This window comes from Neophocaena asiaeorientalis, unplaced genomic scaffold (genome assembly GCF_003031525.2).
Source record: "Neophocaena asiaeorientalis asiaeorientalis breed wild unplaced genomic scaffold, Neophocaena_asiaeorientalis_V1.1 scaffold417, whole genome shotgun sequence".
NCBI classification, from domain to species: domain Eukaryota; kingdom Metazoa; phylum Chordata; class Mammalia; order Artiodactyla; family Phocoenidae; genus Neophocaena; species Neophocaena asiaeorientalis.
Genome location: NW_020175387.1, coordinates 3,863,373 through 3,878,394, shown reverse-complemented (window position 1 = coordinate 3,878,394; position 15,022 = coordinate 3,863,373).

Genomic DNA, 15,022 nt, shown 5'->3' with positions numbered 1-15,022 from the left:
AAAGGGGGGGGGCCCAAAAAAAAAAAAAAAAAAAAAAGAATAATGGATAGTTTTTATCAAATGACCACTAAGAATGCTCCTTCATTCTACTATTTCCTGAAAAGAGGTTGGACTCTAAAAATAAAAGATTGTGGTGACTCTGAGATGAGTGGGCATTTATTTTCAGAAATGACACCATAACATCATAAAATGACAATAGTAAGACCTGTTGTTTTAAACTTTCAGATCTGATGTGTCAATTGTAATTTTAAGTATTTCTCTGAAGCCAGCTTTTAAAGGATTCAGTCAGCTTCATTCTCCGGCCAAACGACGGCCACCAGAAGCTCAAGACCCGTTTTACCAGCTTTCTGATCCCACTGGCCTGAGAGCTTCTTGCCTAATAGTTCTGGCAAAGTCCAGGAGCTCACAGTTATTGGTCAGCCTGAGATTACGTGCACATTCCTAAACCAGGATGGAGAAATACTGCTCCTGATCATTCAAATGTGGGTGACATACCCTCACGAACACCCCATGCACCTAAAGCAGGACAGGAAGCAGTTCACCACAGGTGTTCTTAGGAGAATGGTGGCCACCAGAAAGGGGAAAGCAGTAGATCCCAACTGGAATCTCCCTTTGCCTTCTATATCCTGGAGTCTTTATTTTACCAGTGATCTACTTTGATAAGGACATTATAAGTAAATGGTCGTCTGAGACTGCAGATTTGAAAGGATGAAATAAAGTTAACAAGATTTTGTTCTACCAGCAATTTTGTTATGGTGTTATTTTGATAGCGAATTCTGAGTAGGTGCCCACATTGTCATAATTTTAACATGAAAACACAATACACCTACGCTAACTAACGGTTGTCAATATTATAGGGTTTTCTTCTTCTCTACAGACCCTAATGGCACTTAGTACAATTTTTTTTTTCTTTTTTCATTTAACATCTGCCACCGCCACTAATTGATAACCCCCCATGAGGTCAGAGACTGTGGCTGTTCTGCTCATCATTGGATAGCCAGAGGCTGCCTCTGGGTTCCAGTGTACCAAGAGACATCTTGTTAGCCAGTGATGAAACCTGACATCACAGGTTGGGTTCTGCAGAAACAGATGTCGAAAAGGGTTAGAAGTATCAATACAAGATAGTGATTAGGGATCCACGCCTGTGAAAGGAAATGGTGAAGAAGCAGGAATAGCAGAGGAAACAACTATAAGCCAGGCCTGCCAGCCTCGGCCAACCCTGAGGAGATCTCTGGAGCTTTTTGTCTTTCAGGATGTCCTAGGCGGGGCCAGAGTAGTCAGGCCTTTGACCTCCACCTCTCAGACACTGGATGTGGCCGCTCAGGGGAGGGCCCGACCTCAGGCCTGGCAGCTCTGCACCCAGGGCGGACCCTGAAGGAACTGAGGGCTGAGGCAGCCTGCGGACCTGACTCACCACAGTGAGGCCACAGGGGCATCCTCAAAGGAGGAGCCAGTGGCTACCCCAGTGGGTATCACAACCGCTCCCATCTCTCTGTCCTTTTTCTTTATAGTTTCCCTTCTTTTGTTTTCCCTGCTTTTAAGGATATTTGGCACAGAGCACATTAAGGGCAGCTGGCATTCACCTTCTCGTCAGTGGGTGTACACTTAGTGCTGCCTCAGGGAGCTTCACCTCCCCTCAGAGACGCAGGCCTGTTGGCCAAGCTGCTGTGACAGCCTCAGACTATCTAGTCCCTGCTGCCCTGTGGCTGCCAGGAGACTTACCTGAACCCTGGTGCTTCTGTTCCCACCCCCCAGCGGCCTCAGGGCCCAAAGTTCATGACAACTGGGTCGCATTTAGCTACATTAACGTTCATCCCTGAGTGTCCCCCTTTGAGAAAATAAGAACTTCCACACTAACATTTTTCTTTTCTCTCCCATGCAACTTGTTCTCAGGTCAGGTTTGCTACTTGTTTATTTAGTGTATCCAAGTGGCTTCAGTGATCGTATCTAAAATACATCCCTCCAAGCGAACACAAGGCATGACCCACTCCCCTGTTCCCAGCTCCCCCACCTTCAGTACTCAGCGGCTGTGGGGTATGGACAGGTTTATTTAACTTCTCTGAGTTTCAACTTGCTCAACCTATGAAATGGGCATTCAGTAATGTCAACCTCTTAGGACTGTAATGGGAATTAAATAACATATCAGTCTTTCAAAAATTATCTCTTGAGCCCCTACAGGCATTCTTCTTCTGTACTCAGAGATGTGTTCATGAATAAAACAAAACCCCTGGCTTTCATGGGGTTTACATTCTTGGAGGGGTGATAGACAATAAACACATGTTGTAAGATCATTTCAGATGTGAGAAGTACTCTGAAGGAAATAAAACAGGCTAAGGGAATGGAGAGTGACAAGGGACGCTGTATTGAATTACATGCTCCTGGAAATCCTCTCTGAGGAGCTGAAATTTGAAGAGATCTGAATGAAAAGAGGGAGAGAGCCAAGCAGAGAAGGGGTGCGAGGATAAGAAAATGGCAAGTGCCCAAGGTCTCAGGTGAGCGACCATCACCTGTTCAAAGAACAGCAAGAAATCAGAGCGAGCAAGAGAGGTGGGAAATGAGGCAGTGAGATAAGGGGATCTGGGGCCAGCCCTTCAGGCCAGGGTGAAAAGATACCCGAATTTATTCTAAGGATGAGGAAACCACCGGAAAGTTTTAAACAAAGAAATGACATCAAACTTACATTCTTTTAAAGGATCACAATGATAATGTGTGAAGAGTTATGAGAGCAAGAAAACCAGTTCAAAGGCTACAGCAAATAATCAGTAGATACAAGCCACGATTCTTATGATTTCTTTTAGGTTTCTGGTACATTACTGGCATCACTATCTGAAATGGCCAAGGCCAGCAAAGCCTTGAGAAATTCAAACCGATTTTCATAGATTTCATGCACCAAAGCTCTACCCATGGCGTAGTTCTTTGAGTTCCCATTAGGGGCTGCTTTATTTTGAATAGATTTCTAATGAACTTTCACCAACAGATGAAAAATAACAGACGAGAGATAGAGAACACTGGTAAAAAGCAAGCATGTTTATAGTAACAAGAAATAATAGAAAACTTGGTATCAATGGAAAAAAAGAATTTAAAAACCCTAATCTGGTAACATTTAAAGTAGGGACACATGGACTCTGAAGAATAACTGAATAGTAATTGTGGCTTAAAAAAATGACCTAGGATCATCAATAAAAGTACTTTACAATCTGTATCATTTGGTTAAAGAGGCAGTGACATTAACATTGCTGTATTTGAGGAAGCCTTCAAAATGTGTTGGCACTCAAAGGCAAAACCTTGATTCCTTTGGAAGCTGTTTTTCCTAACAGCACTCAGTAAGTGAAGTGTTACTCTATTAAGAAAAGATGTTTTCAGCAACAGAACAATTCCAAACAGACGTTTTAGCCAAACCAATAGGCCATATTGTCTATAGGACTGATGTTCCAGGGTTCTCTGCAGCCAAAATTCGTGTGTAGTGTACATTTGTACTCATCACCACAAGTAATTTGGCAAGTATTTCTCGTATATGTTTTTTTTTTTCCTTCAAAGAGTATGTACATTATGTAACAAGACAGAATAGGCCTTTATGTTTCCAGGTCGTAATTTTCTCTCGATATTTAACTGGTCTTATTTTCTCTCGATGTTTTCAAGAAAAAGTGTATGGTTTTTAAAATGTCATTTAAAAAAAAAAGTAAATACAATTTTATACAAGGGCCTTCATGGAATCCTTCCTGCCTTGAGTTGTTATTCTGGCGATTAAAACAAGTCAAATGAGGTTAAACCAACTCACTTCTGAGGCCAGGGAGTACAGTATTAAATGGGTAGTTCTCTTTCCTTCTCATTAGCAGTAAAGTAACTTCTCATTAACAGGTTTGGTTCCTGCTGAAATCCCAGAACCAATAAAACATAAATCTATGGAAGTAAAGCTGATTTTAAAATCAGATGGATGTGGACATGTGGACATGTTTATATCCATTGACCTTAAGAATCTATTTCAGGGAAACGATAAGATTTTAGATATAGATTTATTGAAATGATGTTCAGTATAGCACTATTCATAATAAAGATGTGAAACAACACAAATGTTCAACAAAAGGGAAATAAATGGTAGAGCTATTTAATTAACACAATGTTTTAAATACCATGGAAAAAATTTTATGCAAAAATATACATTTAATTACATGAGAACGTGCTTACAATATAATACTAAAATGAAGAAAGAAGTAGGTTATTAAGTACAATATGATCTCAACTGTGAGATAAACAGGCACATATACTTACAATAAATAATTCAATTTTGATTTTTTCTTTATACTTTTTCTGTATTCCCCAGTTTTCTACAGTGAGCATACAATACTTAATTACACCAAAACAAGTTACTTATTTCTTTAAAATCTGACCAATTTTTTTCAGTTCAATTCAAAGGTAAACATCTGTACAGCTAGTAAACAAGTCCTTTAACTATATGAATTTAGGAGATACAAGATCCTAAAAACCTTAGAGTAGCTATTCTTGCATTACAATAAATAGTCTGCCCTTTTTATGGCCAACCACCCACAACTCTTAAAAGAGTCTGAATTATTTAATGCATTTATAAATTACATATTAAATCTCTCACTCCATATAGCATATACATTTTTTTCAAGCACTTAGAAATATGTAGGCAACAAAAAGGTAGAGTTCCCACTCCCTTTTCCAAAAGTATTTGTATGGTACTTACAAATGCATGTACAGTATTTGTAAATGAATGTAGTTTAGTTACTTTAAAATATCTAGAACTAGCACACCAGATCAAAACAATTGACATAAATACTTTATATTATCAATTCACCTAAGCCTGTAAGATGACCATATGTCCTCAACTAAGAGTCAAGACGCAGGTTCTGACCCAGGAGTTTGTATTCCTTCCAGATGTGGACACAGAAATGCTGACATTTCTGAGATATTTTTATGGTTTGGTTGCCAATAAGACATAATGCAAGCTTGAACTTCAGCTGAGACTTTATCTAGTCACAGTTCTGAATTAGTGGAGCCAGAGACTTTACCATCCTGTGAGGTGTCAGGGACGGCTCCCTGGTAAACATATTCCCTAAGCACTCAGGAAATGCCATCCTCTCCTGGCAGCCTCTGTTCTCTCAAATCGCCAACAATTTTTAAGAGTGCCTTTTTAATCAGCAAAAATTATAAAACACCACGATTGTTTTCCACTCATGAAAAGTATGGTCATTTGCTTTAAAAATGCTTAGCTCCAGACCAAGTACAAAGGGCAAATAAATTCTTTGAGAGTAAGGACCCCCATCCAGTATTGTGTGCAGTATTTCTTAGTGCCCCTTCTCAAAGCTACCAGAATGTTCCTCAGTTTCAATTGGATGACTCTCTTTCTTAAATGGCAAAATAGACTGTGAGCTCAGTGAGGATAGAGACTGTATCTTGCTCATTGTTTTGTGACACTGCAGCCGAAAACAGTGACCGGCACAATACAAGTGCTCAGTAAGTGTTTGAAGAAGGCAGGAGAGTTTGGGGTTTGATCATGAACCCTTTAACAAACATCAAGCAGAACAACTAATGGTATTATTGTGAGAAGATTTCTACATGCATTTCTGTAACACCATAGAGAGGCCAGCACCCCCAGTTTGTCTTTGTGGTGAGTCTTAGGAGTGCCATTTTTAATTTAAAATGTTCTGTGGTATTCTTGCTTTGAGGGGAAAACAGTTGGAATTCAGGAGCACAATAAGAGAATTAATAACATTTCTTTGAAAATACATGCAATTTTGGAGCTGTCAATTTCAGCTATGTCTCTTTAAATACTTTTTCTTCTAGAATACAACTGGGTAGATGAGATTTTTTTTTTAATTCCATTATAGAAGTAATAGCCCTGTTTTGGTGTTTTGTAAGCAGATAATATTTTGCTAGTGACTGTCTTTGAAGTAATGCATTGCTCTGAATTCTGAATTCTATTATTTTACATCTACAGCAGCTTAAAGTGTATTTTTTATAAGCAGCAAACTTCACCTCATAAAAATTCATTACATAAGGGCATAAACAAGTGCTTTTTCTTCTAGTCATTGGCAGTAAGTGATTCATCAGTTTTCCACAGAAAACCAATTTCATTGCAGATGTTCTGTAATTTCCAATCTCCCTGAATTGTGGAACCATATCACACAATCCCAATGCAAGGAATGTAAGGATTTTTTTTCTTTTTTTAAGGTCTGTGCTTAGTCTCTTTAATAGGATTGAATATCATTTGCTGTCTGTCTCATCAGTTTTATTTTTAAAAAAATTAAGTAATCAGTCTCCTATTCTTTCCTTTCCCACGTATGTTGCTTCCACACGTGGATAGATAACTGGTAGAAAATTCAAAACCCACAGATTACTTGATGTCTGCAAACAATAACATATACTCCTTTTTCCCAAGGTCAAACTAGAAATACTGAGAGAAACAAAACTTTTCCAAGACTAAATCCTTTTTCCTCCATAATGTTTACTTTCTCTTTTCAGCCCCACAGTGAAGGAGGAGTGTAAGAGGCTTTCCGTGAAAAATGGAGCTCCCGACAGAGATTCTTGGGAAAACTGTCTCCACCAATACTTGAGTTTAGTTTTGTCCGGTGTTTCAAAAAGTTGATCAATGGAAAATGGGCATTCAGGTATAAAATAAGGAGTTAAGAGGGAAAAAAATGCCTGCAGATTCCGTGATGGTCTAAGGCCATATATGATAAACGAACATTTCTCAGAAATGCTGACAGGGAAAGGGTTAAATATCTCCTAAAAAACTTAGGAAATTAAAGTCCAGTCTTTTTAAAAACACCTCAATCTTTGGATTGAGAAGTTGAATCAAAAGCATGATAATTAAATTTACTAATAACCAAAGTTATGAGGTATTGCAAGGGTGAAGTGACAGATTTTCAAGATAACCAATTCGATTCTGAAGCTGGTGCTTATTTACCCCTCTGCCTTCCAACTGCAGCTCTGGTTACCCACATATTTCCTTTAATGAGTTACATAAGGAAGGCCCATGGACTTGTCTCAGCAGGACAGTTCCATGCAGGGGCTTCCAAGTGTGTTTTGAAAAGTATAAATATCTTCCATGAGTCTGCCATGGTGCCTGGAATTCTAGCATCAATGGATGTCTCTAAAGTTAGAGCATGATTTCTAATTTGCTAAATTATATGGAATGTGCTGCCACTTCTAGTGGCTTTTCTGCTGGCACCAGGCAGAGACCAGAGGGAGCCAGACAAAGGGGAAGGTTGGTCTCTATACATCCACCCATAAACTACAGAACCACCAATCAAACCTAGTTTATCTCCTCACCCCCTGTGCTCCCCGATTATTGCACATTGCCTCTTTTTACTTACTGTCCTTCAAGTGCGTTTTAAATCGGCTTCTCCTTTATACAACCTGAAATTGGAAGTCATAGGAACAATTAAACATAGCCTTCCTCTCCATCCAACTCAGACAAACAATTATTGAACTCTTTCTTCTGTCGACTGAGCACTAGAAATCCAAAGATAAATAGGAGATCAGAGTCTACCAAACGAGAAGATGAAGAGAGTAAATAGACAAAGTGCTTCAGAGCATGGAGAAGTGAGTAATTTATTTCATCGGGGACCTGTGGAGGGCCTCCGAGGGAGGGTTCAGTCTTGATAAGTATGTAGGATATCTGCAGGTGAAACAAACGAAAGGCATTCAAAAGAGAAAAATAAAATTACTCCTGGGATTTAACACATGAGCCTTTAGCATCCAAGTTCAGATGCATAGTCGTTGAATAGATAATCATCAAGCACCTGCAGAGTGCCAGACATTGTGCAAGGTAAGCACTGAGGATGAAAATACAGAGAAAACACAGGACATGATTTCTGTCCACAAGGAGCTCATAGGTTTCCTTGAAAACAATCACTGGGGAAAGCAGGGTCCAGTCAGAGCAGGGGTTTGCGCTTGAGCAGGGCGAAGGTAGGTTCATAACATAAGGCATTGTCTAGAGAAGAAAGCACATGTTAATAACCTCAAGTGGAGATCCACACCTTCCAGTGCCAGCAGGGAAGGCTAAGGATTCCTCAGAAGACACAGGGCAGCAAAGCTAGAGATAAGACTACTGAAATGAGGCAGCCCAAGCAACAAAGTTTGGTCGAAACATACCAAAAATTCTTAGCTCTGCTTTGTGGCTACTTTTCGAGAATTTTGTATTCAATGAGAAAAGTGTTATACAAGCCACACTTCACAAAAGAGGCAACTAAGTAATTTGTCCAAAGTTACAGTGCAGGTGTGAAAACTAAGATCTTTCTTACTCAAAATCTATCCTCTTTCTGTAATACGAAATTGCTTTTCAATTTTATTTCACAATTTCTCCCAGAGGCTCACTGTTCAACTGGTTTGTCCATACCTCCTGTATTACATGGATTTCAACAAAAATCAGGAATGTATCAAAAAAAAAAAAAAAAGTTACTCAGATGGAACTATCCTATAGAGTACTGGCCAAAATAGAGCAGACACTGGTCAGAATGTCCTATTTGAGTAACTGCACCATAATTGAGAAATAGGGGAGATACAATGTATCCTTGAGATACTTAGATACTTGAGAGGAAAAGTACATGAAGATAATGATTCAGGAAGAGGAGTGGGTATTACTGTTTTCTTAGAAGTCAGCATTGTGCCTGGTCTGTGGTGGGACTCACTAATTATTAGTGGAATGAATAGAAGAATGGATGTCAAGGGAAAGGTGAAATATCAGAGATGCTCATTTTACCCTACGTATTGTCAAAGTCATTTTCTAGTGGTGCTATTTTTAATAGTCATGCCAAGTATTGTTAGGATATAGAGAAATGAGCATTTTCTTATATTACTATAAGAATATAAATTGTTTCAGAGAAAAGATTGGTTGTATGTATCAGAAGCTTTTAAAATATGTCTCCTTTTTCACAAGAAATTGTAATTCTATTAGTTAATACTACTGATAGTTGGAGAGATTTATTTACCAGGACATTCATTCCTATTTACTATGGTAAAAATTGCTGACAACCAAAAATTTCCAACAGGAAATAGGTCAAATAAATCATGCTATAAAAGAATATTTAATAACATGGCAAGGTGTTCACTATATATTCTAGAGTAAAAACTGAAAATCTTACATGCAAAATGTGAAATATTATATTTTCCTAAAAATGAAATATTTATGTATATATATTTATCTATATTCACAACAAAAGACTAGAAGAATTTGTAGAAAAATATTGGTAATAGCTATCTCCAGGGGAATTGGAGTAATTTTTACCTCCTTCTATGTGATTTTCTGTATTTTCCAAATTTTCTACAATAAATATATATTTCCTTTACAAAAAGAAAAGAAATTCACAAAAATGTAAAGGCAAGCAACAAAATGAGAAAAATATTTTCAAATTATATGAAATAAAGGGTTAATGTCCTTGATCCTCATCCTTAAAAGAATGAATAAAAAGACATGAAAAGACAATTCTCATAAAAGGAAATAATAATGGCTAAAAAACATAAAAATATGTTCATCTTGGCCAGCAATCAAAGAAATGCTAATTAGAATAACAATATGCTATACAGATGTGACTATTCATTATTGATGAAGTCCCAAATAATGATATATTTGAGGAAAGCAATTTGCCAGTATGAATGAAGAGCCTTAAATAACTCATAGCTTTTGACCCAAGAATTCCACTTCTCAGAATCTATCCTAGGAAAGCAGTCCAAAATGGAATAAACTTTAGAGATGTGCATATCAAGTCACTTGAGGAGTTTTGACTAAGACCAAGAAGAGGAGGGAGAGGATTTATACTCTGGTGCCAAGACAGGAAGGAGAGAATGGCACAGTGTCCTGCCCACCCACATTAAATAAATATGACCCATGTATTAGTCAAGGTTATGCAGAGAAACAGACCAAATAGGATGTGTATACATAAATATGGATATAGACATAAATATGTATTTATATATATATGAAGAGATTTATTATAAAGAATTGGCTTTCACAGTCATAGAGGGTAGAAAATTCAAAACCTGCAGAGTACACAGGCATGCTGTTGACCCAGGGTAGCCAATGCTGCTGTTCTGATTTGAAGGCCAGCAGGCTGAAGAATTCTGTCTTGCTCTGGGTAGGCTGATCTTTTAGTTCTATTCAGGCCTTCAACGGACCGGATGAGGCCCACCCACATTAGGAAGGGCAGTCTGCTTTACTCAAGAGTTTGCCAATTCAAATGTTAATCTCATCCAAAACAGCTTCATAGAAACACCAGGGTAATGTTTGACCAAATATCTGGAAACCATGGTGCCAGCCAAGTTGACAAATAAAATTAACCAACACACCCTGTGATGGAGGGGCTGCCAACGGAAAATAAAGGAAGTGTCCTTTGGAAGATCCTTGTCAGGCACAGACATAAACAATGTTGCTCTGGGGCCTGAAGGACAAAACCTGGTCAGAGTGGAGAGAGAGGCCTTCTTCTGGTCTTTACAGAGAGCACAGCAATGGTCTGATGCAATGAGTACTTAAAGAGTCAGCTCCCTTTTGATACCTCAAACATTTGCAGCAATGGGAACTAGCAAACAAGGCCCCCATCTTCAAATGGTAATTTGTTATGCAGCAATAGATAACTGATACAATAGTACCTTACAATACCGAACCTGGTTTTAGACTATGCTCCTGCCAAATGGCAATAGACTATGAAAGATTGCCACATAAGAATAAATATTATTTAAATTTTCTTCTCCACTTTGACATAAATTACTTTCAATTAAGTAGCAATGATAGTATGCTAAATCCAATAATAGTTGGTTTACCATAAAGATGCACATTTCTGGTCACTTAGTAAAGCTACTTAAATTGAAATAATATTTTAGTTTGCTAGCTGGTTAGATCAAGCTGACAGGAACTGATTTTTTTTTTTTAAAGGCACTGGGTGGTGGTTGCTGCTGCTGCTAATTATTTTCATCTTGATGAACAGATTTCCCATAAATTAAATGAGAATCCATTTTTTTAAGTGATAAGTTATTTGTTTCGCTGAATACCTCTGATCTTTTAAAAGTTTATTTTCCTCCATTTCTGACAATTCTGATTACACTGCTGTCATTGTAGGTAGGTATTGGTTTACATAATTGGTAGACCCAATGTTCTACTTTACTAAAGCTATTAACTCTTAGGTCCACTGATCTGTTAGAACCTGTTTCTAATCTCCAATGAGAGCTGTGAATTGGAAGGTAGACTATGTTCCGAGATGTGCAGGAACCCCCTGAACCAGAAAATTGGATTTTTATCTTCCTGACCTTCTATTTATCCTTTGAAAAGACAGAAGCAATATGAACTGTGAAACTAACCTGCTGGTTCAGGTTCCTCTTCTTCCTTCTTAGTGAGCTGTTTTCCTTTCTCCATTTTCTTTCAACTTTCTTCACTGCTGAAGTCTGAAAAAAAACTTGATTTTTATAAGCTTACAATTTTTTTCAAAAATAAGTTTCTTTTCATTAAATTGGTCAATTAATATTCAATGAAAACAAGGTTTTTGATATTTATTATTCTTACTTTCTTACTTCAGTTAAATACAGATACTTGATACCTGTACACTTATTTACAGCTGGGTCTTACTGAAGACCCCCCTTTTGAAATAAAGTGGATGTCCTAGGGGTGAAGTATACAAATTCAAAGCAATTGAATGCAGAAACAGAAGCCAACAAACACTAGCTATCCAATTACCTGCATTAGAAAATCTGGGGGATGCAGACACATAATTTGGCCAAAGTCAAATCAAGATTTCATCCATATCAACTTCTACTAGAATAATCTATCAATCCAAGTAGGACTTTTAGGACAAAGCTGCTCTGTTAAATCATAGTCAACTGAGCAAACATTATACAGCTATGTAAATATTAAAAGGTAAGTGGGAGCAGGGAGGGGGCTCTTCTATTTTTTTTCCCCAAATCTTTGTATTTGAGAAAATATTCTTCTTACAACCCAAGTTCTGTCTCCTCCATTCCAGCCAGTCAGCTCCCCTCTGTGGTCACAGATTTATTGTTCATAACACTCAAGTAATCATCAAATCACAGGCTTGAAAGAATTTTCTTGAAGAATTCCTCTGTAAAATATTTATCAATTAAGAATCCAGAGTCCATTTTATTACTTCCAATGACTGAGTTCACTGTCTCCCAAGAAAGTCAGTCATGCTTTTGAGCAGTTTTATTTACTTAAAACATTTACCTGCCATTTTGAAATAGTTATGTGCTGGTCATAATTCTGCCCAGTAAAGCCCTTTGAAAAAGTCTAATCTTCCTTCCCCAAGAGAGTCTTTTATCTACTTAAAGTAAAAACAAAACATGGCTCCCTTCCTTTTCTCTTATCTAGGCTTACCCTCCCTCTGGCACAACACCCAGACTGCAAAGGGAAGTTAGGTCAAAAGGGTGAGTGGGAGCTGAAATTCAGGCCACACTCTCCATCCTAGGTGTTGAGCTCCAACATGGGGCTGTAGGCAACCACAGGAGAGGATGTCTTTTATAATTTTCATGAAGGCACCCCCCCCCCCAATTAAGTACCCTTGCCAAACTTTCCACCTGCAGGACTTACTTTATCTGGAGAAGTGACCTTATTCAGGCACCGATGTTGTATATGTCAGGGAATCTGTGTTCCTTACATGACATGATGTCAAATCTCCCCTCTGTGGTTCTTTCCTAAATTCTTCTATTGCTATCACCATGCCTACATCAGCAGCTTCTCAAAGATGGATTTTTCTTAATCTATTTTTTCTTAAAACTTGTATCTGGATATACAATAAAGTATACTTTAATACCATTTTTATTATTCCACAATTTAGGTCTTCAATAGAGCTTGTCTAATTACTATATCAAAGTTGAATTCTTTGACCTGGTTTTCAAAGACCGTCGTAAATTTGGTTTAACCTGAAATTTTAACTCAACTGGTTCAAAACTGAACTGATCATCATTATCCCCAAACCCACTTCTTTACTATGTTCTTTCTTTTACTAATTGAAGTATAGTTGATTTACAGTGTTTCATGTGTACAGCAAAGTGATTCAAAGTTTTATATATATCTATATATAAGTATATATATACATACTTTTTCAGATTCTTTTCTATTATAGGTTATTACAGAGTATTGAGTAGAGTTCCCTGTGCTATACAGTAGGTCCTAGTTGTTTCCCTATTTTATATATAGTAGTGTATAACTGTTTACTATGTTCTTTTAATTGTATCACCATCTACCCAGTCACCATGAAAGGTATCTTGGGCTCGTTTCTTAATTTCCACTTCTCCTTCACTTTCACACTCAGTTGGTCACCTAGTCCTGGTACTTCTACATTTGCATTCCCTTATATATCCTTTCTACTCATGACTCTCCATTTCTACTTTTCCTGCCTAAGTTTAGGTTGCTACCTCTGACTTACAGCCTCTAGTCCAGCCATCCAATATTTTACCATGAGGCTTGCTATCTAAATTTCAAATTAATAGGGCCTTATACTGCTTTAACACCTTTTTTGATGGTTTTCTATTTATGTAAATGGAAGAATATCTAATTCATTTGGCAGAGGTTTCAAAATCTTTGAAATCTTTCGGTCCCCAATTGGCTCTCCATAATGGAAATATCATGGACATCTATGGCTGTGTGCTTCAGATGATTCCCACTGCTTTATAACTGGTGCTTTCTACTTCTTCCCAAATGTCAACAGCCATCATGGCTATAATAACCTAATTATCTTTACTTCTAGTTCATCCCAGTTATCAGTGACCTTAAACAATAATCACTGTTCATAATCCATAAAGGAACTAGTAGTAGGGATTAATTTATGGTAACTAAAATAAGTCCTCTCAGAATGGCACTTTAAATTTTACCATAATTTCTGTCTTTCTGTTTTTAAATGTCCAACATACATGTATCACTTTTACTCTCAGTAGACTCTGTCTTGTTGTAAATGGCAACATCATAGTTGAGTATTAATTATTTGTACCTTTGCTTGTTATCTAGCACTTCGTGATTTTTATGTACTTTCTTACATTTCTATTTGTAGTCTACAAATCCACAGAATGTGGAATCTTCACATAAGGCTGTGACCACGTGCTTTTAACTATGTTGGCAAAAACATTTACTAACCATTTTCCCACCAAACTAAGTAACATCAGAGGATTTTAACCTGTGAAGAAGTTAGGTCAGAATCTATTTTAAATTTGCTCCACATATGTTTGTTATGTTGGAATATTAAGATGGTCTAATGAAAAAAAAAATTAAATAAAGGTTCTTAAGAGCAGAAATCTTACTTGGCTCCTTGTCATCAAACTTTCCTAACAGTTCAAGTAGAGATAGGATAGACCAAAAAATCTCCTTAGGGTTTAAAATCATTTGAAACCCACAGATAGGAGGGTGAGCTGAGTCATATCTAAGCCTAGGATACACCAGGGTGTCCAGACTTCCTACATTTTTCAGAAGTGACAGAGATCTGCTGTCTCCAAGCCCACTACTGTCTTGCTTGACCAACATATTACTTTAAACAAAGAAACAAAAACAAACAAAAGGGGGTGAGGGTGCTACCCTGACAACATTCTTCTGTTGGAGAACAGTTTCAAAGTTTCATGGAACAGTTTCATGGTTGGGGATGCCATGAGCACAGGGAGAAAAGGTTTAGCTCCCCAGTGAATGGGCAACTTTTCTTAGAGCTTAATTATTGGAGTAAATTAAAAAGTCAACACCTAACTGGCTTCACATTTATCCCAGAGGATTTAAGCCTCCAGGAGGAAGAGCAGTTGGACTTGTAGCAATTCCTGGGGATGTCCCACAGGCAGACTACTCCAGGAAGCCATAGATATGAGTAAAAGTTTGGGAATCCTAGATTGAAGATGGTGATTGAAAATGAAACCCAAGAAGGCAGTCTGAGCCATCACAGATCAAGAAGAAAAAAAAAACACAAAATCATTTCAAAATTCATATCTTATTTCCTTTGTCCTTTCTATGCAGTGTGTAATTAACATTTATGATGTTTTAATGGTATTTTCCTCATTTTGGAAAATGCACGTCTCTAGAGTT